Raw genomic sequence first — 25,572 nt, 5'->3', positions numbered from 1 at the left:
TCTGCTGACTGTGTTGTGGCTACAGCAAAATAAATCGAGAGGCTGGTGGTTAATGTACTTTCCTGTGCAGAGGAAATATTTAAATTCCCTAAGGCCAAAGACCTTTGATGCCTCTGCAGAAACATAAAAAATGGATCAAGAACTTTAAAAACTGAAATAAACAACTGCTACTGAAAGATTTTCAGCACCTCAGAAGTGACAATACAGAAGTGGATATCCTTTTATTTATTTTTTCAAGATGAGTATGGAAGTCCTCATGACTACTTTCTAAAATTCATTCCAAGTCCTTTATTGTTTCTAGTGGTAAAGGCTGGGGTGATTTAACCCAGGGTGTCTATTATCCTTTAGCTCTTTTGAAAGTGTCAGCCATAATTAATCTCTTGTACGGGAACAGAAAACGTGACTGTTTATTGCTTTAAAAATAAACTTAGTTATTTACGGCCTAATATACCACAATTGATTAATTATGTCAGGTAGCTAAGTTTACACACTTAAGGAAACCTGATATTAAATGTTGATTCAATACTCAGTGATTTCTTTCTATGCATATCAAATAGAGCACTCACAGTGTGAATTACTGACTGCTTTTAAAAACGTAAACCTATATGTCTTTCAACTCTGATTAATATACATAAAGGCAACAGTATGCAATTCTTTTTGGAATGGTTATGCTTTCAATGCATAGGTTAAATCATTTTGCAGATGTTATGACGAAAACACACACAAAAAAAAACCCCACAACAAAACCAAAGCAAAACAAAATCTGAACCTGGAAAAGTGTTTTAGAAATACTTATTTACTTCTTTATATGTTTACACTTTTTGTACTTTCCATAAAAGCATCCAGTAGAAAAGATAAAGAAACAAACTTTTATGAAGACAAGTTTATTTTGGGGAATCATGGCATAACTTTTAACTACTGTATGACGACTGTGTCTCTGTAATAATTACATAAATGAATTCTGCTTTATTTTGTACTATATTCCCGCAATGCCTTGCTGTTTCCTCAAACGCCATACCCTTTCTATTTTTCTTAATACTTCCCCAGTAGCGGCCTACTAAAAGGCTTTTAAATAACTTATGCAAGCCTCTTTTTCTTTCTGCTTTCTTTTTTTTTTGAATTAATCACCTATAAAACTGCATATTCTCTAGATACTACAAGATGAGGATTGCCCCCATTTTGCATAAATTGCTTTTTTGTTACTATTATAAGGCTTATAGGCTCAGCTCCTTGTTAACAAGTCTCACAATAAAATTGAGTTTGTTCAGGTCACACTAGAGACTAGCACTTGCCCAAAGATATTTCCGTGCATATTGCTTTTTATCCTTGAGAAATCCTCCTCACTGAGCAATAACATTGTTAAATTTGCATCCATTTCACCTGTGTTTGCAATCAGCGGGCATTTCTAATGTACTCCCTTCTCTTGGTTTCATATGGGCCACAACTTTCACTTTCTAATTTCTTCTGGCTGACTGACAGCTCAGCAGTGGAGGAAAAAGAGGAAGCTTTTATCCATCCATCCTTCCATCCATCCATCCATCCATCCATCCATCCATCCATCCATCCATCCATCCATCCATCCATCCATCCATCAACCCACCCACCCGTCTATCCATCCATCCTTCTTTCCTTCCTTCTGTCTATCTGACAAACTCTCCATCACCTTCAGGCTTTTTGCTTTTTAAGTCATGCTGTAATTTTGATTATGATCGCCATTCCTGCGCAATGATAAAGGTTGAAATGAAGCCACTGGCAGTGGTAAGGTGAGATCAGACTCTGCTCAGGGGGAACCTGCCTCTCCGGCTGCTTGGTGGGGGGTGGCAGCAGAATCTGAGAGGCCAAAGTTTCCTTCCTAAAGCTTGAGGTATCTCTACAGCTTGCCTCCCACCATCAGCAGAAAAAATACAGAATGTTAATTAAATCAAAGACGGGTTTAGACATTCTTCCACATGTGACCACATACAAAAGCATGTTTCCTAATTCATTTTTCTGTTTCTGTTCAAACAAGAGGGGCTGCAATTCTCGTAGATATCAGGCCCTTTGATTTTACTGACTTGTTATTCTGTTTTCTAATCAATATCCTGTTTTAAACAACTATCCTTCAATTCTGGAACAATTCCATTACAGTGACAATTCAGTCATACTTAATATTGAGTGTATGCTTTTCTCTAACTTTCCTCTTATTTACAACATGCAATATATAAAAAAATTGTAAATTCCTAATTTTAATATGCATAACGCTAAATTTGCCACCTCTCACCATCCTCGATACATGGGGTAAGCTCTACTCTCTTGCTGAACCAATATGTACTACAAGAAGAAAGTACAGGCAAGTGAGGAAAAAAAAATCTTGTTGCTCAAATAAGCAAGATATGTATATTTATATATTCACAAAGAAATTCAGCAATGTTTTTAAAATGAGAGAGCTCTGGAGATTTTCCAGCTTTCTTCTGGCACTATCAGTAAGGGATATTTCAAACTGCTGCTTCTTCACCACAAATGTAGAGTCACTATTAGGAAGCACCGAGGAAGATAACCGAGCCGATGTGTCTTGCTTGCTTTACCGTATGATGATCAGATCAAAGGAATGTAAACAATTGTTACATCTAGTGATGATATATGGCAAATTTCCAGAAAATAAATCAATCACATATTTTACTACATTATCAGCTTAACCAGTACCAAGAAAACACATCCCGTTGGCTGAAATCAACACATGAAATATAGCTTGTTGGCAACTGTATCAGTTTCCCAATCAGCACTACCTGGAGTTGGCAGAATGATGCTAGCCAGTGCAGAAAACAAGGCACACACAGAAAGGCACTCTGAAATATTGGGAAAGGAGACATTCTACTCCTGAACGAAGAAAAAGAAAAGAAAAGGCAGACAAGACTCTACATACATCCTTTCACTCACACATTGCAAGTGTGAAAAGAATATCCAAGTATCATTTGCCACATGGTTTGAAGAGCAACTTTAAAAAAAATTGTCATTTTTTTTTTGTCACATTCAAGAATTTTACAAGTATGAGAGAAAAAGCTGAAATCGGACAGCGGCACACAACAGATGGGATGAATTTCACTTTATTCCTCTAATAGGAGTGACAGTTTCCTTAAACGAAGTCTTTCCGTGATGAAGTTCTTTATAAAATCCAATAAATATATTTTAAGAAGGCCTACATGAGAAGAGAGCATTGCTAGTGTTCACATAAGACAGTGAATCAACTTACAGGGGTTCAAGATGAATTGCCAAAAGTATCAGCTAACATGAAACTCAGTCCGAGAAGGCTGCAACCTGGCTTTATTCTGCTGGCATCTTCGGAGGAGGGTATCATGAATTTCAGCTGCAGGTGGGAGTTGTTCACAATTTCTGTCAATCAGACCCGAAGTATTTCCTTTTGCTTAGCCAAATGGACTGAATTGGGAATAAAATGCACTTAGTGGACAGCTGTGAACACTTAAAATTTTAGTCACTTGCCCACCATCAACCTATGGCAGAGGACAGGAAATACCCAAGGCAGAGTGTTCTCTCTAGGTACATCTTCTCCGGGATAGAGTTAGAAGCAATTTAAGAAGTTGCCCTCCCCTGCGGTTACAACATCCACAGCTACACTGTTTTAATGCCCTCATCAAGAGTTCAAGTCTGCTTCAGCACAAAGTCACTGGACTTGTTTTAAACTGTCAGCAGTGAATGGAACTCAGTTGTGGAGGTAGAAACCTCCAGCTAAAGGATAGTAATGAACAGCTGGCGGGCAGTAGCTGCTAAAAATGCTATACCCACTTCTGAAGCCTCAGGTGCTTTAATTTTTTCTTCCTGCGTTTTTCCTCTTTAACAGTCATAGAACTTCCATTTTTACCACATATGACAGAGGCATCCTACAGAGATTAGCATATTTTTTCTGTGTATTGCTAGTTTATTCTCAATGCATAGTCCCTCCTGTGCAGTGTACGAAGCAGAGGTCTGAAAAAATAGTATGTAATCATGAACTAAAGACTGTGCTATAATGCATACACTCAAGGGGAGCAAATCACTGTTGCATTAGGCTACCCTAGTCCCTGGGTACTTACCTTGGCTGCATTTCAGGACAAAAATCTGTAATTTCTCCATGCACTCTTGCTTTTCAAGGTAGAAAACTTGGGCTTGTAAATAAGAAGCAATCTGAAGCATTTGCCCGTCTACGCGGGAGTACTGAGAGGTGCACTGGAGCACACAGCGGCATCTCTGGGTCTCTGTACCTAGGGAGCACCCAGACTGCTTCACCACGTGGCGTAAGTCTTTTCTCTTTGCTTGAAGTGTGTACTTGAAACCATACTGTACACTACTTCATGGAGGTCCCACCAGAGAAGAGGGAGCAAACACTTCACTGTGGCTGGAAAGGTGCCCGGCGGAAAAGGATCTTGGAATGGTGGTTGACAGCCAGATGAACATGAGCCAGCAGTGTGCTCAGGTGGCCAAGAAGCCCAACGGCATCCTGACTTGTGTCAGGAATAGTGTGGCCAGCAGGAGTAAGGAAGTGATCATGTCCCCATACTCGGCACTGGTGAGGCCGCACCTCAAGTACTGTGTTCAGTTTTGGGCCCCTCACTACAAGAAGGACATTGAGTTGCTGGAGCATGTCCAGAGGAGGGCAACAAGGCTGTTGAGGGGTCTAGAGAACAAGTCTTATGAGGAGAGGCTGAGGGAGCTGGGGCTGTTTCGTCTGAAGAGGAGGCTGAGGGGGGACCTTATTGCTCTCTATAACTACCTGAAAGGAGGTTGTAGTGAGGCAGGAGCTGGTCTCTTCTCCCAGGTAACTAGCGGTAGAACGAGATGCAGTGGCCTCAAATTGCATCAGGGGAGGTTTAGACTGGATAATAGGTTATCAGGAGTAGTCAGCATGGATTCACCAAGGGGAAATCATGCCTGACCAATCTAATAGCTTTCTACGATGACATGACTGGCTGGGTAGATGAAGGGAGAGCCGTGGATGTTGTCTACCTGGACTTCAGCAAGGCTTTCGACACAGTCTCCCATGATATCCTCCTAGGGAAGCTCAGGAAATGTGGGCTGGATGAGTGGTCGGTGAAGTGGATAGAGAACTGGCTGAATGGCAGAACTCAGAGGGTTGTCATCAGCGGCGCTGAGTCTAGTTGGAGGCTGGTGACAAGTGGTGTCCCCCAGGGGTCAGTACTGGGCCCAGTCTTGTTTAACTTCTTCATCAACGACCTGGATGAAGAGTTAGAATGTACCCTCAGCAAGTTTGCTGATGACACCAAACTGGGAGGTGTGGTGGATACACCAGAAGGCTGTGCTGCCATTCAGCATGACCTGGATAGGCTGGAAAGCTGGGCAGAGAGGAACCTGATGAGGTTCAACAAGGGCAAATGCAGGGTCCTGCACCTGGGGAGGAACAACCCCATGCACCAGTACAGGCTTGGGATGGACCTGCTGGAGTGCAGCTCTGTGGAGAGGGACCTGGGTGTCCTGGTGGACGACAGGTTAACCATGAGCCAGCAGTGTGCCCTGGCTGCCAAGAAAGCCAATGGAATCCTGGGGTGCATGAAGAAGAGTGTGGCCAGCAGGTCGAGGGAGGTTCTCCTTCCCCTCTACACTGCCCTAGTGAGGCCTCATCTGGAGTACTGTGTCCAGTTCTGGGCTCCCCAGTTCAAGAAAGATGAAGAGCTACTGGAGAGAGTCCAGCTGAGGGCTACGAGGATGATTAGGGGACTGGAGCATCTCCCCTACGAGGAGAGGCTGAGGGATCTGGGCTTGTTCAGCCTGAAGAAGAGAAGGCTGTGAGGGGACTTAATAAATGCTTATAAATACCTGAAGGGTGGGTGTCAGGAGGATGGGGCCAAGCTCTTTTCAGTGGTGCCCAGTGACAGGACAAGGGGCAATGGGCACAAACTGAGGCACAGGAAGTTCCGTCTGAAGATGAGGAAGAACTTCTTTCCTCTGAGGGTGATGGAGCACTGGAACAGGCTGCCCAGGGAGGTTGTGGAGTCTCCTTCTCTGGAGATATTCAAGACCCGCCTGGACAAGGTCCTGTGCAGCCTGCTGTAGGTGACCCTGCTTTGGCAGGAGGGTTGGACTAGATGACCCACAGAGGTCCCTTCCAACCCCTACTATTCTGTGATTCTATGATTCTGTAATAGGAAAAATGTCTTTACTGAAAGAGTGGTGAGACATTGGAACAGGCTGCCCAAGGGAAGTGGTGGAGTCACCATCCCTAAAGGTGTTCAAAAAACATGTAGATGTGGCACTTTGAGACATGGTTTAGTAGGCACGGTGGTGTTGGGTTGATGGTTGAACTTGATGATCTTAGAGGTCTTTTCCAACCTATGATTCTATGATTCTATGATTCTATGGTTCTATGATTCTATGAATGAATGATTTAGCTACAAAGAAATGCTGGACTGGTAACTGCTGGCATTAGTTCATGCTGATTGTCCTTCTGCTACTGTCCCCGACACCTGCCTTCAGCAAGCCCTTGCCTCACTCTGCAGCAATTCTTCCACGGGCTTCACTGCTTCTTCCACTTTGAAAATCTAAAAGTCTTTTCACTCTCCTCTGCCTATCATGCCCCAGATTTTATTCCCTGTAAAAGCTTATTTGTGTGCTCCCCCAGCATCCATTTATTTCTGTTCAAAATGGTTCTTCACAATCCGTAGTAAGTAATAGAAGGAAGAATGCCCTGTAAGCAGATGTCCATTCTATTTATGTTTTCATATAATCCATTCACAGCCCTTTTGTGCCTTGAAACTTCAAAAATCCACATTAATAACACATCCGTAGGGTCACAGAAGTACATCTGAAAGTGCCAATTCACTTTTATTTGCACACTACACTGGAGAAGCAAAAGGCCAGAGGCAATAGAACGAGCAAGACTGAAATGTTATTTGCAGTTCAGTCTTCCCTTGTCTTTTCAAAAGCCTAAATTATTATTATTCTCTCACGTGGTAGGCCTATGGATCTGTTTGTGTCTTGAATTGTGAGCTTCCTATTTATGGCTTTTCCTGAGTTTTGTCATTTGCCTTGCTTGCAGTGTCTGACTGCAAAAGCTGGAACATGCTTCCTCTGTGGAGCAATTGCAAGAGTTGCTAAATATTATGAACACGATCCCACAACACATCTGGCAGTGCGCTACGCGGCATAAGCTTGTTACCTCTTTGTATGAGGGAGGCCCTCAGGGAATCATCAGAAATGTGCCAAAAGAATATCTACCGATGACATCTGCAAAAAAAAATTCCTCTAATGAAACTGGGACAACTGAGAAGCATGCTGAATGGAAGCAAAGGTCCTCATTCAATAAGCCATTCCAGTGGCGGGGGTGTTAAGAAACCCAGCAAGTATGACGGGACTGAGCATGACATTGCAGGGATGGCAGAAGTGAGCAACAGATGAGTTGGAGTGACTCATGTGTTTGCAAGCCCCGTTCCCTGTTAGCGGTGTACTTACTCATACAGAGTTTATCTTATGTATTCTTTGTTACTTTCATTCATTTTAACCTGCAGGCTGTAAACACATTTGTTATGAAAAGAATAAAATTACGCAAACTCTGTGTGAAGCCCTGAAATCTTGCTACAGGACTATTCATCACCTTCGCATTCTCATCACAAAGGCACTGCACCATTTGTTATTATTAGATAACATGAGAAAGAGAGAAAAACAAGAAAGAAAAAAGAGACAACGGATAGAGTGGGGAAAATGTACAAAAGGCAGAAGAGACATGGAGGTGGTGCTGGAAGACAAATTAAAAACAGAGGAGATGGGCATGACAGAGCAATGAGACTCCATTCAGCAACAGGCTTCCTTTATGAAAATATGTTTTCTCTTGCCTCACTACTTTTCCTGTTGTAATAAGGTGAGGCTTTTGAGTAATTTTGAATAGTGCTGTGGCAGTCATTATCAGAACAGTCTCATGAGTACTTTTAGCCAAATAGTCTTCAGAAGTTCCTAAGTCCATTTTGTCAATTCAATGGGAATTTTAATTGACTATTAAAATACAGCATTACACAATAAAGACATTACTGCACTGCTGCAGAAATACCAGCAAATGTGCTGTCAACAGAAAAGGCAGTTGTCTTCTGTGGGTTTATTGGAGCTGCTACAACAGCATAAATAGCCTGGAGCAGCAGTAATTGAGGACAGAGAAGAGCTTTCCAAACACACTTTTCCCCCAAACACGACCAAAACAAAGCAAAAGTCCACTCATTAGAGCACTAATTTTCATATGATTGGGCTATTTCTCCCTTTTCATTATTGCATATATAATAAGTCATATTTTACTGTGTGATATAGTATGATGGGCTGCACATCTGTACAACAAAGGGTAAAAATTACATGACTAAGCAAAATTGCCATAAGATGAGACTGCACAAACCCCAGACTCTTTGAGCGTATTTGCTCTCTTTCTGATTTCCAGAACAAACATCTCGGTAACTGCACTGATTTAAGATGCAAGGATTTTTAAGTCTTCAGTGCCACAAGCTTGGAGGGGTAGGCTGAACCCCAGTTTCTCCAGAGACCTGTCTCAGCTGACAGTTCCTTCCACAGCAGGTTCCTCCGAACACCACCACGTGCAGGAACATGCCTCACCATTCCCTGTGAGCTCTCTCACATGCACAGCACAGAGAGATGCAACAGTGTGCCAGGCATCATGTCAGCAACAGTCTGTACCAAAATCAGCCCACGGCTGAGGCCAGCAAAGCTTAGCGTCCTCAGTGAAAGATTTAAACCATGGTCTCAACCAGCATAAGTAGTAAATAGAGAACTTGCATTTTGAAGAAATGATGTGTTCACAAGAATATACATATCATAAAATCACATTAACCAGCTGAAATTGTATTTCCAGAAATCACAGAAATGAAACAACATTTCTCCATGCTGCGTTTGTACTGAAGTTGTGTAAAGTAGCAGTGGCCTTCCATTTAATCATGAATTTGCTCATTAGACAGCAAACAGTTGTGAAGAAAGAGTGGCAGACTGTCGATGAGCAGCACAAAGACCATACACAGACCCAAAGCAGGAATATTACACACTGCTGCTGGTCTCAAAGGGCTTTATTAAAAACAAAAGCATGTAAAGTATTTCCTGAACAGGATGATTTTTAATTGTGTCCTTTTGGGAAAACTGTACAATGCAGACTTGCTCGCCTCCCTTGTAGTCTAGAGGGACCTAACAAGCTCTCAACAGATTCCCTTTGGTCTAAGAAGAGTTACTCCTGAGTTTCTGGACTCTAGTTAACTCTTAGTGACAAATTATGTTTAGCTGGTTCTGAAACAAACGCAATTTTGTTGACATCTTTTTTACAATAAAAGAAAAAAGTTAAATATATAAAGGGTCTGGTGTGACAGCTTCTTCTAGTTCTGCTTTCTTTTTAGCATAAGCCTCTGAGCATACACAAACAGCAGTGTAAAACTAGCAAATTGTGTACACAATTAAACACTGATACCTGCAACATGGCTGCCTATGCTGGGGCTGGTGACCAGTCTGATTTGTCATACAGCTCTCAGGAAGCCAGGCTACCCATTTTCTTTGGCCTTTGTACAGTCTAGGGCTTCTTGAGCCAGATCCAGAGCAGGCGGCTGGGCACAGCACTGCAATGCCATGCTTTACAACCCTTCATCATCTACACTCTGTGCTCTGCATACAACACATACGCAATGCACGAGGAAGGATGGAAGAGGAAAATCCATAATAACTCTGGTAGCTGAGTAACAAGGGAAAAGCACAAACAAACCCTGTAGGAGAAACCCTCTGCAGCTAACCAAACTAAACAATAGGAAGCACCAATGGAAAGGAGCTGGCTTTAATTTTGATCCTGCTTTTGTGTAATTCCAGATTTTTTCCTGTGCTAGCAGTGGGTGCTTCCCTCCCATTGAGATCTGAAGACTAACATCTGTAGCAATATCAATTATTTATCACAAAAGATAACCAGAAGAGAAAGAGCAGAGCGCTCCTCTGCCTTCCCTGGCTTATATCACAGCTTTATAGCTAGTGCCAGACAAAAAAAATGCACCGGACAAGCAGGACTCTGATGATTAGGCACCAACTTGGAAAGAGGCAAACCAGGCTCCAGTGACTATTTGGCAGAAAACGGGACAAAGCACTCCAGCAGGAGGGCCTGGCAGTCTTTGGTTTACGTTACCAAAATCTCTATGCCAAGAGGTCTCAGTGTGACAGCCTGTAACTGGCCCGCTTCTACTGAAACCAGGGGGCTTTGCTCACTGGCACTGGCTGAGAATCTGTCCCCCCAATTATTTATATTTCCTATGATACAGTAACAACATGGTACGTTCCCCCACCATACCATTGCCTTACATTGATCTCTCAGATGTTGTGAAAGACGATGAAAGGAGCAAGATGAAAGAAAAAGGAAAAACTCAAAACAAGTTTACATTAAATATTCATAACTGGTAGTAATTACAAACAGAAAATAGGAAATAAAGCACTAGTGATTATACAGTGTCCAAATGATGTATCTGCAACTCCCCCTGGGAATTTCTTTCCATAAATTTTTGCTGCTGGAGTTAGAAAGTGAGTCAGTCCTTTTGGCCTGTATCTTTGGTCAGATTTTGCTACTTTATTTCCCTGTTAAATAAATGTCGACTAGCGTGATGAGGCACTACACCTTATTTATACTCTCCACTAAAATCTATGATGAAACTCCGCCTTGAGTAAAAACAAGATGGCACCTCAACTGCGCAAATCCTGTAGATTTCAACAGCTAAACTGCTTTGTCTGTCACTTCAGAAGTTAAAAGTGTTCTTTTGTGCATTCACAAAAGGAACTGACTTCTACATTTTTTTTATTCTCATACATTAAGAGTTTTTTTTTTAATTATTTCTGCTTATTATGATAAATCAAGTGATCATGATTGGACATTAAGTCTGCTGACCAAAATCTTTTTAGAAAGCACATGTTTAAAAGGTTGCTTTTCAAATAGATGACAGTAAATCAAGAACTTTATCTGAAGGTTTGTTATACATGTAAAGCTTATATATATTTCATGCAAAAAGTGATGAACTTGTTGATTTTTTGGGAATTACTGTTTTTTCAGCTACATAAAATCACGTTTATTCCATTCTCTCTGTGTTTCTGTGGTGTAAAAGCTAGTGCTGCTTAACCAGTGTTAAATACCAATGCACGTAGAAGAATCCTGAAACATATCCCAGGATATTCTTACAGGTCAAGATATGCAGAACTGCTGGGTTTGAATCCCATGTCAGTGCTAGAAAACAAGACTTTCAGCCAGATCAAGGGTGAAAAAGTTTGTTGAACTCCAGTATTAGTTTCCTGAGCCATAACAGTCCTCTCAAATTACAGAAAATCACAGATAACTCACCCTGTTACTACTTTGAATCATTTTAATGTTCCCATGAAGAAGCCTCCCCCTCTGATACAGAACATCAGTTCATAGAAAAAACCCATGAATTCTGCCTCCATGGTGAACTTGTCAGCTTTTGCCATCTGAACACTCCACTCAGCTTTGGAGACCACAGTAGCCTTGTTAGGTTTCTAAGCGCCCTAATTACACACATTTGAGATTGCAGAATGCGTTAATTTAAGCCAGCAGACAATCAGATGCTGTGCTTTCACAAATATTCAGAAACATCATCTGCCAGGATCAAGAGTAATTGAACTGATATCTACTGGGTTTTATCTGCAGCTTTGCTGCATAATTTTTCATTTTCTTCAGAAGGCTTTAGCACAAAGAGAGAACATGCCTAGAGTCCCACAGAGGTGTTTTGACATTAGGCTTAATAAAGCATGAAGAACGCATTAATAAATAATGTTCTGCTAGGTTAACAAATAAAGCTGAATGCATTTGTGAGACCCAGAAGTAAATCACATCATGCACGCAGCCAAATAACTTGTTAAAATGATTGCAATTGTCGCATTTCTTCAGTGTGTTTGGCACAGCCCAACACAACATTGCACTAATAAAAAACACTGCAGCATATATGCATGCACCTTCAATTATAATGTTACCTGTCAATTTTTATTTGCACTCTGTGGGCTTGAGGGGCTTGTAAACAAGCATTCATGACAGTGACAAAGAGATATTTATGTATTGTTAAGCTTTGCTGAGAGAGCACTGCTGTCTGGAGTTTCAAAGGAAAAGACCTCTTGTATTCATTGAGTTATGCATCATCCCATTCCTGTGTCAAAGCTACAAGCTTGATACATTTTGCTGCAGACGTATTTGAGTTACAGCTTTCAAGGCTGTGTCAATATTTCTGTATGCCCTTATTTTCCAAGGTTAAACATTCTGGCACGTTTTGAATAAAGGTCTGAGGAAAGCTTCTAGGTGTTTCGGGTCAATGACACAACTCCTGTCAGCTTCAGCTACTCCAGGATTTCATGTAGAAACTGGAAGAGGATTGTGATAACATCAGGGTGTGGATTCACCCTCCATCACGACAACATTCTCATTTAAGTGCCTACACTTGGAACTGAAGTCACCTTAAACTCTCCCTATAATCAATTCCAAGAGATGAACACTTCCAGAATGTGATTCAGATCTGGGCTGATGATTACAGAATCAGCTTAAAATGAGCAAGTTCTGAATTTAGAGACTTCTGCTATGTGCTTATGCTTCTAGGCAGGAGAACTCCTCAGTCCCTCCAATGAGGCCAAGGAACAGATTGCACAATTCGAATTTGGGCCTGTGAGATCTACGCAGTTTGTCGGGGGGGAAAAAAGTGGAAAATGTTTCCTTTTCTATTTTTATCTTATATTTGAGATATAGTCATATTCTAAATAAAGGAGTCATGATATTCAGAAACAAGGACAAAGAATCCAAATGCATGTCTTCAAGTCTCCACCACAGTTTCTATAAGCACAGAAATTCTGCATTCCTCTATATTAGTTCACTATCATTTGTAAGTAAGACAACTATCTTGGAATGAATATTGATTTTTAAAAAAAAAAGTATTTCATGTCATTTATTTACTGAAAAACCAAATTCCAGTATATTTAGAGTGCTTACAAAATTGAGATTATTCTTCACACCTGACTGATCTTCCAGGTTCCAAGAGTTACTGTGAATAAGAGGACAGGAAGAAGCTATAATATCTTCCGAAAATGACTTAAAAATTTCTGTTATATTTGATGAAAGAAATAGCTATTTAAGTGGGGCAAAAATATCTTTCCTCTATTTTTTTGAGAGACAATATTAAGAAAATAGACTTCAGATCCATGCCATTTTTGGAACATGAAATCGAAAAGAAATGTACCTATTCTTCTGAGCCACAAATGGGGCAATTTTCATATGACATTCTGAATTTTGCAAAACAGGACAAAAGTAGAAACACTTTTTTTAAAACACCCACAAATTTGAGCCGCTCAGGGATATGGAATGTTAAATAAGCATCTGTGATATGGGACAATAAGCAGAGGTGGGTAAAGTGCAGGGCCCATTTATTTTTCTTGGTTTTCTTCCATTTACCATTGAATACAGTTTCTATTCATGATAACAGAAGGCGGCAAATGCATAACCACAAGTCAGTGAAAACTGAAGCAGTGAAGTATTTTAGTGAATACGCTTTCCATACGTTATCCTACGGCTCCACAATCTCTGCTGGCTTGATGTTGGGAAGCAGGCTTGGTGTCTGTTACTTCCGAAAGCAAGAGGGATGTAGAGTTGAGACTCCAGTCTCTCTTCCCTTTTTTTCTTCAGCAAAGCCTAAGTACTTGGCCATGTTCTCTAGTGAGAAGCATGGGATTGCTGAGAAACATTCAGTGTCTGGTCAATGCAGAATACAAGTGTTTAGAGATACCTGGCTTGTGAGATCTGAACTGCCTGCAGAATATGAGAGTTAGTTGAATACACAGCACAGCCAACACAGCAATGCTTCTGGGTTGTGTGATCACAAGATTTGAAGCTTTCTTGCAAGCTAAGGTACTTGTGAATCCTCAAATACTAAATGGGCACTAAAATTTTTTGTGCGGTGTTTTTTTTTGAAATTACATTGGTAGGTTTCTGTATCCAAATACTGCTTGCATTATACTTCAGCTACTTACATGCTTCTAGGACCATGCCAATAATCCAGAAACATATATAAGGACATTGACTTCTGTTCTTAAGGACATAACTCAGGAATAATTTAACATTACACGACACTGGACAGCAAAATTGCATCAGAAATTTCTATCCATTGTATGCATTTACACAGTTTTAGAAGGCTACATCTACAAGTTGTTAAAAATGTAAATATCCAAGATTTATTTATGGTAAGCCTTATGACTGTATGAGGGTGTAGCTGACACTTTCAAACAAGCTGCAACAAATATTCACGTAGCAATACTCCTATGTTACCATGAGATGGAATCACACAGTACATACAGCTGTAAAAGGAAGTGCTTTATGGAAAGAAAATACTCTTGCTACCTCATTTCCATGCACCTTAATCTGCAAGGAGAAAAAATCAGAGAATGGTATTTGTGCCACACAATATAAAAGTCAGCTAGCACAACAAACACAATAAGAAAAAGAAAGCTATTTTAATATTTTTTTCCTTTTCTGTTACTAATTTTAAAAGAATCTCATGATTAATTTTTTGTAAACAACATGTACATAACTTTGCTATATTTGAAATATTAATAGATATTTGAAGCACTATGCAATAGCTGCTAAGCAGGGTTCACTTTGTCAGGCCTATTAAGACAGTAGCTTTCTTGATCTCAATCAAGATACCAGCATATTAATAAAAGAGAGAATAATGACAGAATAATGAGGAAGGACACGGAAAGCATTTGGTATCCTATAGTATACACATCTTGCAGTTGAATTTGTAACTCTATTTCAGGAAAGGAAGGAGGATGTAGGCTTTGAAGTAATGTGGAAGAAAACACCAACCAAACCAACAAGCACAAATTCCCCAAGGAATCCAGAGTTTTTAAGGCAGTATTTTCTATAAGTGTCCTAGCAGACCAAAGCACCTCAGCTCTCATTACACCCCCTTGAGAGCAAAATGTTCCCACCTCAGCTTCTGGTTTATAAAGACTTGATAGGGAGAGGCTGACCAGAAAGTGTTTTGGCGTGCCTACTGCCCTCGGTTCTGCTAGGACTCCCCACAGCGACAGCGTGGGTGTTTTGGAGGGGGACGACACTACAGGACCCCGAAGTGGATCAGTTGGCCATTCATTTCTCCGAGGAGCTGGGTTACACCAACAGTCAAGGAAAAGAAATTCCCCATTTTCTGGAGGAGTCCCCTGTGCCCTTTTAGCTGGTCGGACTTGCAGTCAGGATTTATGATTATACCTTATGATTTGAGTACTGAAATGGGAGAAATTCTGCATTGTTTCCATGCCTCCTCTAACAAGCTCTGTCTTGTAAGTACCCCTCTAGGAATATACACACAATTTAGAAAAACAAATGCTTTATTCATGATAGCAATAAGTACAGCATGGCTGTACACATACCAACTGAATAGTAGTTTTGCATTTTTTATTTTATTCCTCCCAATAACTACATGTTCCTACAAGTGCCTCACAAACGTGCATCGAGTTTTCTACACAGCCTTTAATGGTGAACATTTTAAATAGTTTTCATAAAGTGAATGAAGCTGTGATAAACAGCACAGCTGGTAAGCCAGTGAAGAGACTACAAGGAAGAAATTACCAGGAGGAAAATATTCTAGGAATGTATTTTCCTTATGAGGCCCAAAGATTAACCAATTAAGATTAGTATTCCAGTTCATAAATGTAAAATATATATGGAAAATAAACAGAGTCACTGGAATACTGTCTGGAAACATCTTTGTTTGACAGAAATTTCTCTGACAAGTCTTTACCAAAAATCAAAGCCATGCAATCACCAGTAAGAAAAGTGAAAAGCTAATGACATGTGTTATCGTTTTTCTCTTGCTTAGTCACAAATGTGAAATGGCGGAAACACAAGAGAAATATTTAGAGGAGCATGTCTTATTTGGGTCATGCTGTGACCTCAGAAAATCCAGGAGAATAAACATGCATACTGCAGGTGGCTGCTAACACCAACGAAATCCTCACTAGTGAGACCCCAGCATGCCTTTTTTCTGCTCCCTGTTGAGGGAACTGAGTAAAGCAAAGATAATGCTGCCAGGGAGCAGGTTCAAGATTTTGACTGTGAAAACCAACAGTTTTACTGTTATTTCTTCTCCATAAAGATGCTCATAACTTTTCATTAATGTTTGGGACCAGACTCATCCTGAAATTAGACTCCAGCTTCCCCAAGAGTATCGCATGCTGCTTCTCCAACTGTGTGGTTTCATGGGGTGTTATTTGCTTGCAGCTTTCACATATGATCTCACCTCTACTCAGCAGTTATTTCTACAGGCTACTACTGTTGTGTCCTGGCACTTCACAGATGTTGGATGGTTTTATGACCACTTAAAGTTTAAATCACCTGCCTTTCACCTTTCTCCTACCAAGAGTAGAAGGCTTTGTTTTAGCAGATGTACAGCAGTTCCAAAAGTTAGATTCTTTGTTGAAAGGACTCTGCAGTGCATGCAGACCCTAAAAGCTCACTGCATAACCATTATGCCTCTCTCATGAGCCCTCTTTGCTCAGAAGGTTTTAAACTGTTTCTTCTAGAAGCTATCCGTTTGTGTAAAATGTAAAAGTAATCATGGATATCAAGAGATCCAAAATGACGGTTCCTTTAAAAACAAGATCAATGCTTTCTATCCAAAATGCAAATAGACTGGGAGCCTGAGAGACGTTGTGGTTCAGGAGCAATGTTTTCTTATTGTGAAGAATGAAACAGCCCTGGATACAAGGAGTTAGATCAACCACTTACAAAGTATGCAGAGATCTCTGTGGCTAGGCTTTTGTCTTGGAGGCATGGAAGAGTTTCTACACATTATCTTTGCTGCCTCATTTTCTAAGCTCAGTGAAAAGCTAAGAAAGGCTGAAAAAACTCCTGTTTCAGATGCTTTTAACTGGAGTGGGAAGAGTTCTTGGTTCATTCTCTGGGGCCACAGCTGAACAACATGCTTATCCCTGCCTTTTTCCAAGGATGTAAACAGTCTCGTTGCAAACTAATGCTTAAAGGCATATGCCTAGGAATCTTGCTCAACTGGCTGGCTGTCTGGATCATTTCTGTCTTTCAACCAGTATGGTCTGGATCTCACCCAAGTTCAGTCTCAGCCACATGCTCTTCTCCAGGAGCCACTTTCCTCTAGGCAGTGCAGCGTCTTTAGATGGCTCTGGTTGCATCTGTGGAAAATGAGATATACACTTGGGTGTCATCTGCAAAGCCTGTAGCAGCTTAGACCCTCTCTGAACAGTCTTCTGGAAGTATTGAAAAGGGATGTAGGGAGAGCCTTTATAGCCCTAATGTCAGAATGCAGGTGCAGGATATTGGGAAAGAAAAACGATTTTACCAGTGTTGTTTTTGGTTCTTATTGAAACCAGGTTTTGTGTCTGAAAGGTATACAAGATTGGGATACATTCATTCAGCATTTGAAGGGAGAAGAAAGACAAAAAATTCCTTGTCAGTGTCTAAAATTAAAAAGTCTTTGCAAACTAATACAGCCACAGGAAGCTGGATTAATGATACCAGCAAATGAAAACATGGTACACAATATAAAACTCTCGGAATAAAACAGATAGAATAAAGACTATTGTTTCTTACTGCAATATATTTTGGCTACTGTGTATTTTACATTTAATTTTACGGTGCAGAAGACATTACTGAAAGAACAGCTTTACTTGATAATTTTCTTGTTTGGTAGAGCTGGTGTATTAAAAAGGTTAATGTACTAAATTTACATTTTTCTGAACTGATTATTTCTTACTCCAGTCTCTTCTTCCTCATTCTTAACCACTTTAAAAAGAAATGATACAAAATAGGACTTATTTTTGACAGTTTTAGAAAGAAAGCCTTATTTTCCCTGCTGATTTTCATGCTCTACAAGCTTTGCCATCATAAACCACTTTGCATGTATTAAGAAGGAGTATTGTATTAGATGAGGCAATTTAAGTGTATCCCATTTAACTTGGTGAAACTAAGCAGCTTTGCATTATAACCAAGTTGAGCTAATGAGAATATGCTTGAAGCGTGTGTTACCTGGAACTGAAGTTAGCTAGTCATTCAATACTGCAACCTGTGAGTTTGCAAAACGATGGCAGGAATCCTGCTGTGAGGGAGATAGGAAAATTATTATAATCTGCATTCCTAAATTGAATGAGTATTTTGCTCAGCAGAGGCCTCTTACTGCAAATAGTCTGAAATTACATCCTGCTGTTTAAAATGCTTTTATTTCAAAGTGAGTAAAAATGCCCACATTTTCTTAAATCAAATATTTTTTAAATCTTATGTGAGTAAAATTACTGAGAAAGGGAAAGTCACATATCCTTCACTTCCTCTTGTAAAAGCTATTTAATATTCAGATTTTTGATAGCAGGGACAAAGTGTCTAGAATTCATGGTTGTATATTTTGATCATAATTATTGGATTGATAAAGCTTGTAATCATATCTCCTTCATCACTTTATTACTGAAAAAATTCCATGTTTCTGAGTTGCTTATTTTGTACAAAAGGGAATTGTAATATAGATACTTCACCAAAATCAGCTGATAGGTGTGATGCTCGACACACTAGTAAGCTAAAACACATACCCAAAGTATATAGAATAGACTATTCAAACACAAGCAAAAGACCATGATCTAGCAAGCAGAAACAGGGAACAAACTTCCCCCACAACAGTAAAATGGAAAACATAACTGCATTCATGCAAATTCTTCTTCTCATTGAAGCTAGAGATTGTACCAAAAAAAAGAAAGGAAAAAGGCCTGGGGATAAGTATTAGAGGTCACCATAACTGTCTGAACAATCATGTTCTGCTATGTACTATGTAAAAGCAGCAAACGCTGCAAGGATCCATTGCATTGCATCCTGCCTGAGAGTCCAAAATGAAAGAGTGGGTGGCTCAGCTTGTCTTCCTCAAATTCTCTGCCCTTTAGTAGTGGACAGTGACAAGGTTAAAGATAAAGGAGAATGGCAGAACAACTTGTACAGACATCAGTGGTTCACAGCTAGACTCAGCAGAGGCCGCAGCTTTCCAACACTCGGCTGTGTGCATGTTCGTAAGTAGAGCAGACCAGGGGTAATTCTTTTGCCCAGAACGTGGGTGTTCCAGTCTCTCCACCCCGAAACAAGGTGGCCGTATGCTTAGCTGATCCCTGGAAACTGTCCCTACCCCATGCTGCTCCGTGAACTATTCAGCTGCTCACCCTACTACCCTGGCACTGCGTGGGATTGTGGGGCAACACCATGTAGGGAATATGTGAACAGATGGGATAGATGAGCAGAAGCCAGGGATGAAACTAATGTCCAAGCCCTATTTTACTGCTATAGATAGATGTATGTAGTTTAGGTTTGCTGTTGAGGCATAATGGTCGAGAGGAAGATACACTTACTCTTGTGTGAAAGATGGTTCTCATGAGAGCCAGCAAGTCAGGCAAAGGTGATAACAAGAGCAGAGACATACCTTAAACACAAGACTTTTTTCTGGACCTTAAGGGACCTTATACTGAGTTGCAGTCCTGTTGCTGTGGATTAGGATTCACAGCTCTGACCTGCTTCTGAAGTGGTGGAAGTATTTCTGTTTTCCCTCTCCTCAAAATACATGTGACATAAGGCATCTTTTTTTCCCATACATTAGGTCAACCTCCCAAGACACGGAAGGGCACGCTTCAGTCTTCCCCACATCAGGGGACTCTCTTCCCAACCTCCAGGAGGCTGCTGTAACCTCCAGGACTCAGTCTGTGTGCTGTAGGCTTAGCAGAAAATTTCCAGGATCAGTTTTAAATCTGGGGTTATGCCAAACAGTCCCACTTCAGAAGCAATTGTATCTTTTTTTTTTTGGTGCTTCTTCATTAAATGCACAAAGTTTCTTTTGACCTAACCAGGGAGGTACTTGCAAAAGATAAAGGTTAGCCAGTAATATAATTCATCATAGAAAATTTGGACAGGTGAGACTCCACTGGATTTGCAGCCAGTCATATAGTTTAGCTCATTCTTTTTCACTTGCGCTGTTTAAATTAACATCTCCATTATCTATCAAAGAAAGATTGTTCTCCAATCTATCAAATAATGTTTGTAACATTTGATATAGCATAAAGCACAAAATCCACAAAACTGAAGAATAAAGCATTTTTTTGCATATTTTTCCATCCAAATTTATATATTGGTATTAATGAATGTGTGCTTTAGTAGCAACACTGTAAGCAAAATGAAAAATATGTAGGATCTTCCAACGTTACCTATCCTAATATAGCAAGGCTCTGTCAATAATTGTACTGAGTTTGCAGAACTCATAATCCTATACATTTAACAATCCATACAAACACGTATTACACAAATCCCCCAGGAAGTACAAACATACATGCAGTGCAAGGAGGTGGAGTTCATGACACTTTTGATATTTCCACTCTGCAACTGTGTGAGATATTCACCTCTTAGTGTACACGCAAGTATAAAGATGTAATATTATAAGAAAGAGTCTACACGTTAAAGCTACAATAGATGCCCACATGAATTTTAATTTCTCGGAAAATATTTAGGTATTGCAGTGAAGGCACACCACAGAATTAACATAGCTCTCCTCCATATGGAAATCTTTGCAAAATCTTGCAACTCCTCTAACGTTCTGCTTTTAAATGGAGTCTGTATTTTCATAAGCATGTTCCTGTTCTTACTGAACTCTATTACAAAAAACTCTCAGTAACTTCAACAGAAGTTAGATGAAAGAAAACGATATTGTTACTTTTTTTTTTCTCCTCCTGTCTGGAGTAGATATTTGGTGCCAAAGGGGAAACAATTCCTTTTGATGAGAGATGATATTTTTGTCTTCTATTTACTTTATAGAGGGAGGAGGCATTTAGAAGGCATAAAAAAATGCTAGCTAGAGTAGCACACAAAAAGAGATTGATTAGAAAGCTATCATTGAGATGACATCGCTAGAATCCCTCCACAAAAATGAGAAAGCAGAACTCGGTTCATGTAGTTCTAATTGCACCAAGTTCGAGCCAATAGGTTTCCTGAAACCATTTTAATAGGTTGTATAGATGTTTAATAAGAACAAAGAGTGTTTGTAAAACTAATCATTTTTTAAAAATGGCCAAATCAAATAAAATGAGGTTGACAGAGTAAAACTGAAGCCACCTCCTCTCCCAAACCCAGACAGAGCAATAATCCTGAAGAATTTATGCAAAAGTTGAAAAACAGATGGCAATCATAGAATAAAATCAAGGTTACATGACTGTTCACTTTTCTTCTCTACTGCATGTAGCATTATCCACATCATTCTAAACATATTTTTTTTATAATGTTGTGATTGGTGATGAAAATCCTGATGTATCTTTATGATCTTGTTACTTTCCTTGTCAGTTATGTGTCTGAGACATAACTAGATGTGCACATATGCCCACACAAATTCCATCACCTTTCTGAGCATGTATCTGTTTGTAGAATGGTTTCTTCTACATTTTCAATCATAGCACAGAAAAACAACATCAGTGAATTGTCCTTATTGAGGGTGATCTCCTGAGGTGGCAAAGTGGTGAGAGACCCATATCCGTAGATTACATAATTTAACTGAAATCAAGGGATAGAAAAAGCGTTTTACTAACATCTCACAACTTCCAGGAAGTGAATAGCTGCCACTAGGAAGAAATTATTTTTTTCCAACACGTTATGTATGTCTGTGGCATTCCCCTGAAGCCCACTTGCCATCTAGAACAACTGAGCACACAGGTGGACAACATTTACCCCCTCATCCCCATTGACTATGAATGAGGACCATCTTGTGAACAGAGGTAAGTAGAATACTCTTCTGGTCCCCTTTTTACCAGTCGTAAATCAGATGAGTGTGATTGCAATGCACTAAACACAAGCTTAGAAGAAATACCACAGAAAAGGCTAATGGCAATGAAGTTCAGAACATGGGTAGACCTTGCTCTTGTCGGCCAGCAAGTCATTTACAGGGCTTGAAGTTGCACCAGCTCACTAAGTACATTTACTCTGTGGCAGTTAAGAGCATGATCTCAACTACATATGTGATGTCAATCACCATTTTATCCACCTGTGGCTATGTTTAAGCAACAAATTGAAACATAGTCTGCACTGCTAATGGTTAAATGAAACAGTTATGAAACTTCAGGCTTTTAAGCAATACACTAACCTTTGTGTCCTTATGCACATCCAGAAAGTCCAGTACATCCGCATATGACGAAGAACATTCAGGAAGAATTTAATTCATCTGTTCCAATGTCCAGTCTCAAGAAGTCTTCAGTGGTTACTGAAAAGACCAATCAAGGGATAAAGCAACTCCAGGTACGCAGATGGGAAGATCAGACATCTCTGCTGAAATGGTGTGCAACTCGCAAAGCCTGTACAGAAAGAGAAGACACTTGTTGCATATTTAAAAAAACACCCAAACCAATAAAACAAATACTCCGTTCCTTTCTAAGGTCTGAAAAGAAATTTTATGCATTAGGGCCCCAGAGGTGGTACTTCCCAGCTCAAGCTTTTGGAAGTACTGTCTCTGTATCTTGTGAGCATTGGCAGCCTGGAATCTGGAGCGCAGTTTAGAGAGGAAGGGGAATTAAAAATGACGGCGAATGTGTTTCACAATGGTAAGCCTCAAACAAAAACCATTCCAAATAACAGAAAATTGCTAATTACACGTATTTTAAGAGGGCTGCAGGAAAAAGAATGTTAGATCTTTGCTGGCAAGAGGCAATGTACTGCATGTGCTACTGCTGCTCTGCTGCCTTTTACCTTTGACATCGACCAGAAATGTGTTTTGCAGCCATTTTGTAAATCACTAGAAAAGCTACTTTTATAATGAGAACAATTCCAGACCCATCTGAAGAAAATGTTAATAGTGTTTAGCGAGAATTGCTTGACTGTTCCTGTCTTTTTTCTGTTTTCTTTTTTTTTTTTTATAATCTATCTGTGCCTCCATACTGAAGAAATGGGACGCAGACACAAATGTGACTATGGTATTTAATTGCAAACCCTGTACTACAATTTCTAGCTTTAGGCATGAATATATCTACTTTCTTTCAAAGTAAATCAAGTCCCAAGGAATCTGGAATACAGTTAAGCCCTCAAAATCATCATTGCCAACGTGACCTGCCAAAAGACATTAACTCTGTAATTATTCTGTTACTCAGGAAAAAATACTTGTGAGTGGAAAAGCAGAATTAAATCAAAATGTTTCTACAGAAATATTACAAAGAACCACCAGTTTGAGCACCTTACAGTATGGTCAGAGTCTAACAAGTGCAGATGCCTTTGCACACTTCAAACTAAATTTTTTTTATGTTTGATAGACCAGTAAAAGAATATAGAAATGTACAATGCAGAAACTGCAGAATCTGATATAAGTCTAGGAAAATAACAGCCATCTTTTATTTGCAGTGAAGTGTTTATTTCACTACATAATTTCCATCTACATTACATAAACTACTTGGCTCAAGAGTAGTTTACTTCTGACTGCTGTTGCCTGATACATGATTTACAATGCTGAATTACTTGTTTTTCCCATCAGAAACATTCATTTGTTAATAATTTATCAGACAAATGGCTTCTGATTAAGCAATTTAAAAAATGTAGGCAAATCAATGGCAAAAGACAGCAAGCAGCATATTATAATGATACAATAATTCGAGCTCATACATTAGACTGAACTGATAATGTCCCAAAAGCCCTCTTTTGATAGCTCAGTTTCATAGAGTAAATGTTGAGCTGAAATAACTAATAAAACCTCTCAACTACTGCTCTGTGAAATCATGCCAGTATCATGAATAGTATCTTTGAAAACTGATAGGTTGGCTCCAGAAAACAAACAAACAAACAAACAAACAAACAAACTAACTAACTAACTAACTAACAAACAAACCCTACAAAACTTCTCTGTAATTATACAAGCTCTCCCTGGAAATGAGATTAATAGTCACATGAAGACAAACGAACTCCTCTCTCAGACGTGAGAATGGGACTTTGGAAATCAGAAGGATCTGATCCCTTTGATGTCATGACAGAGATATAGACTGTAGCATTAGATCCAAACAGTGTTTGCCATCACTCATATGTGTGACACAGACAGTGAGGGAAGCAAATGCGATAGAACCTTTAAGAGGAAGCTCTCAAGGGCTCTTGATGTATCACAAATAAGTCATGGTCTGAGTTACAGGACTTTCAGCTAAGTTGATCACGAGAATAAAATGTATTCTGAGGGCTGTGCTTTGACAATCTTCACTACCTTGGAGGTTTCAGAGACAAGAAGGGAGATACGAAAACACTTTTGGAGGAAAGATGCATATATACATTTCCGCTCTTTCCTATAAGTGTATTACATGAATTAAATAACTTAAAATTTTCCAGGGCAGTACTCAAGCTTCCTAAGAGTAATGCTGCTGAAAGTCCTATCATTTTATAGGCATTCTGCAATTGCAGAATGGACTGGTTTCCCATCAGGCTTAAGGAGACTAGTCAATAATGTGTTGACAGTATGTACAATTATTTATAAAATGGATACTGTTCAGTTTAAATGAACACACATATTCTGCCAAGAATAGATTGTTTTCAGACTGAGTAACAGATAGGATTTCTCTTCTGTTATTTGATGAAATTTCATATTGATTATAAACAATAAGTTTCAGGAATGACAGATCTACCAATAAAAGCCACAATTCAACACAGAATGTATGCAAATATCAATATCTGTAATTACATATAATGATCACAAATGTCATCAATTTATTTATTGTAAACAGTTTAAATGAATATATATGAAGTGAAAAATCAAATTAAGTGGGGTAGCATCATTTTTTTTTTCTTATTTGACTTCTAATTGAACATTTTCTTTTTCGGCTAATGAGAACACTACAGATGTGTCCATTTTCAATGTACATTTACCCACTCTACCTAAGACTAGATTCTCTGGCCAGTGTGTCCTTTCCGACTCCATGCCCAAGATCCACAGGGGCCTACATGCCCTACAAGAGGGTAAAAGGACATGGTAGATCCAACCACTTTTAGTTCTTTCTCAGACTAGGATTCTGTTCAACGGACTGATTGCTTTTCTTGTAAGGATGTTAGCATTAGTGTCAACAGTATTAACCAATAAGCTGTGTCATTCTTTTTGCACAAAAAATCTTCTAGCTCATTTCTTTAGAAGCCATATGATACACTCCGACAGATCCAAGGGCTTTAACAATAAAGAAGCAGCAAAATATTTAGGGATCCAAGCAGTTCCTGCTTGCAAAGCCTTATCTACTGCTTTAGTCCATGAATTGCTGCTGGGTCCTAGTCCTCTGACTGTGCTCACTTGCCTCATGTTCCTTTGCTGCTGGGCTCCCTTTTGAAATGAGCTGGTTGGTTCCCCACCTGGCCATCACCTTGGCCAGAGTTCACATGGACATCACTCCGCATAGGTCGTAGGGACTAGACCTTGCCAGGCTTGACACCTTCTGTCCTACACAGTGTTTGAACATAACGCAGCCTGCTGTGGTTCTCACATACTCCCACATGCCCTTATGATGCATCTCCCGCCTTTCCTCCACTCACTTAGTGGAGAGACAGCAGGAGAG

At 39.8% G+C, this 25,572-nt stretch overlaps 1 protein-coding gene across 4 annotated transcripts in view; it reads right to left on the bottom strand.

Moving 5' to 3' along the window:
- HS3ST5 (heparan sulfate-glucosamine 3-sulfotransferase 5) overlaps positions 1–25,572 on the bottom strand; it is a 213,899-nt gene that overhangs the window by 77,884 nt on the left and 110,443 nt on the right. For all 4 annotated transcript variants that reach the window (XM_075414187.1, XM_075414188.1, XM_075414185.1 and 1 more), the window contains exon 2: positions 22,155–22,362. The gene's annotated coding sequence lies outside the window, so the exon portion shown is untranslated. The remainder of the gene's footprint in view (positions 1–22,154; positions 22,363–25,572) is intronic.

This window comes from Opisthocomus hoazin, chromosome 2 (assembly GCF_030867145.1).
Source record: "Opisthocomus hoazin isolate bOpiHoa1 chromosome 2, bOpiHoa1.hap1, whole genome shotgun sequence".
NCBI lineage: Eukaryota > Metazoa > Chordata > Aves > Opisthocomiformes > Opisthocomidae > Opisthocomus > Opisthocomus hoazin.
This window is presented reverse-complemented; position numbering and strand designations above follow the sequence as displayed.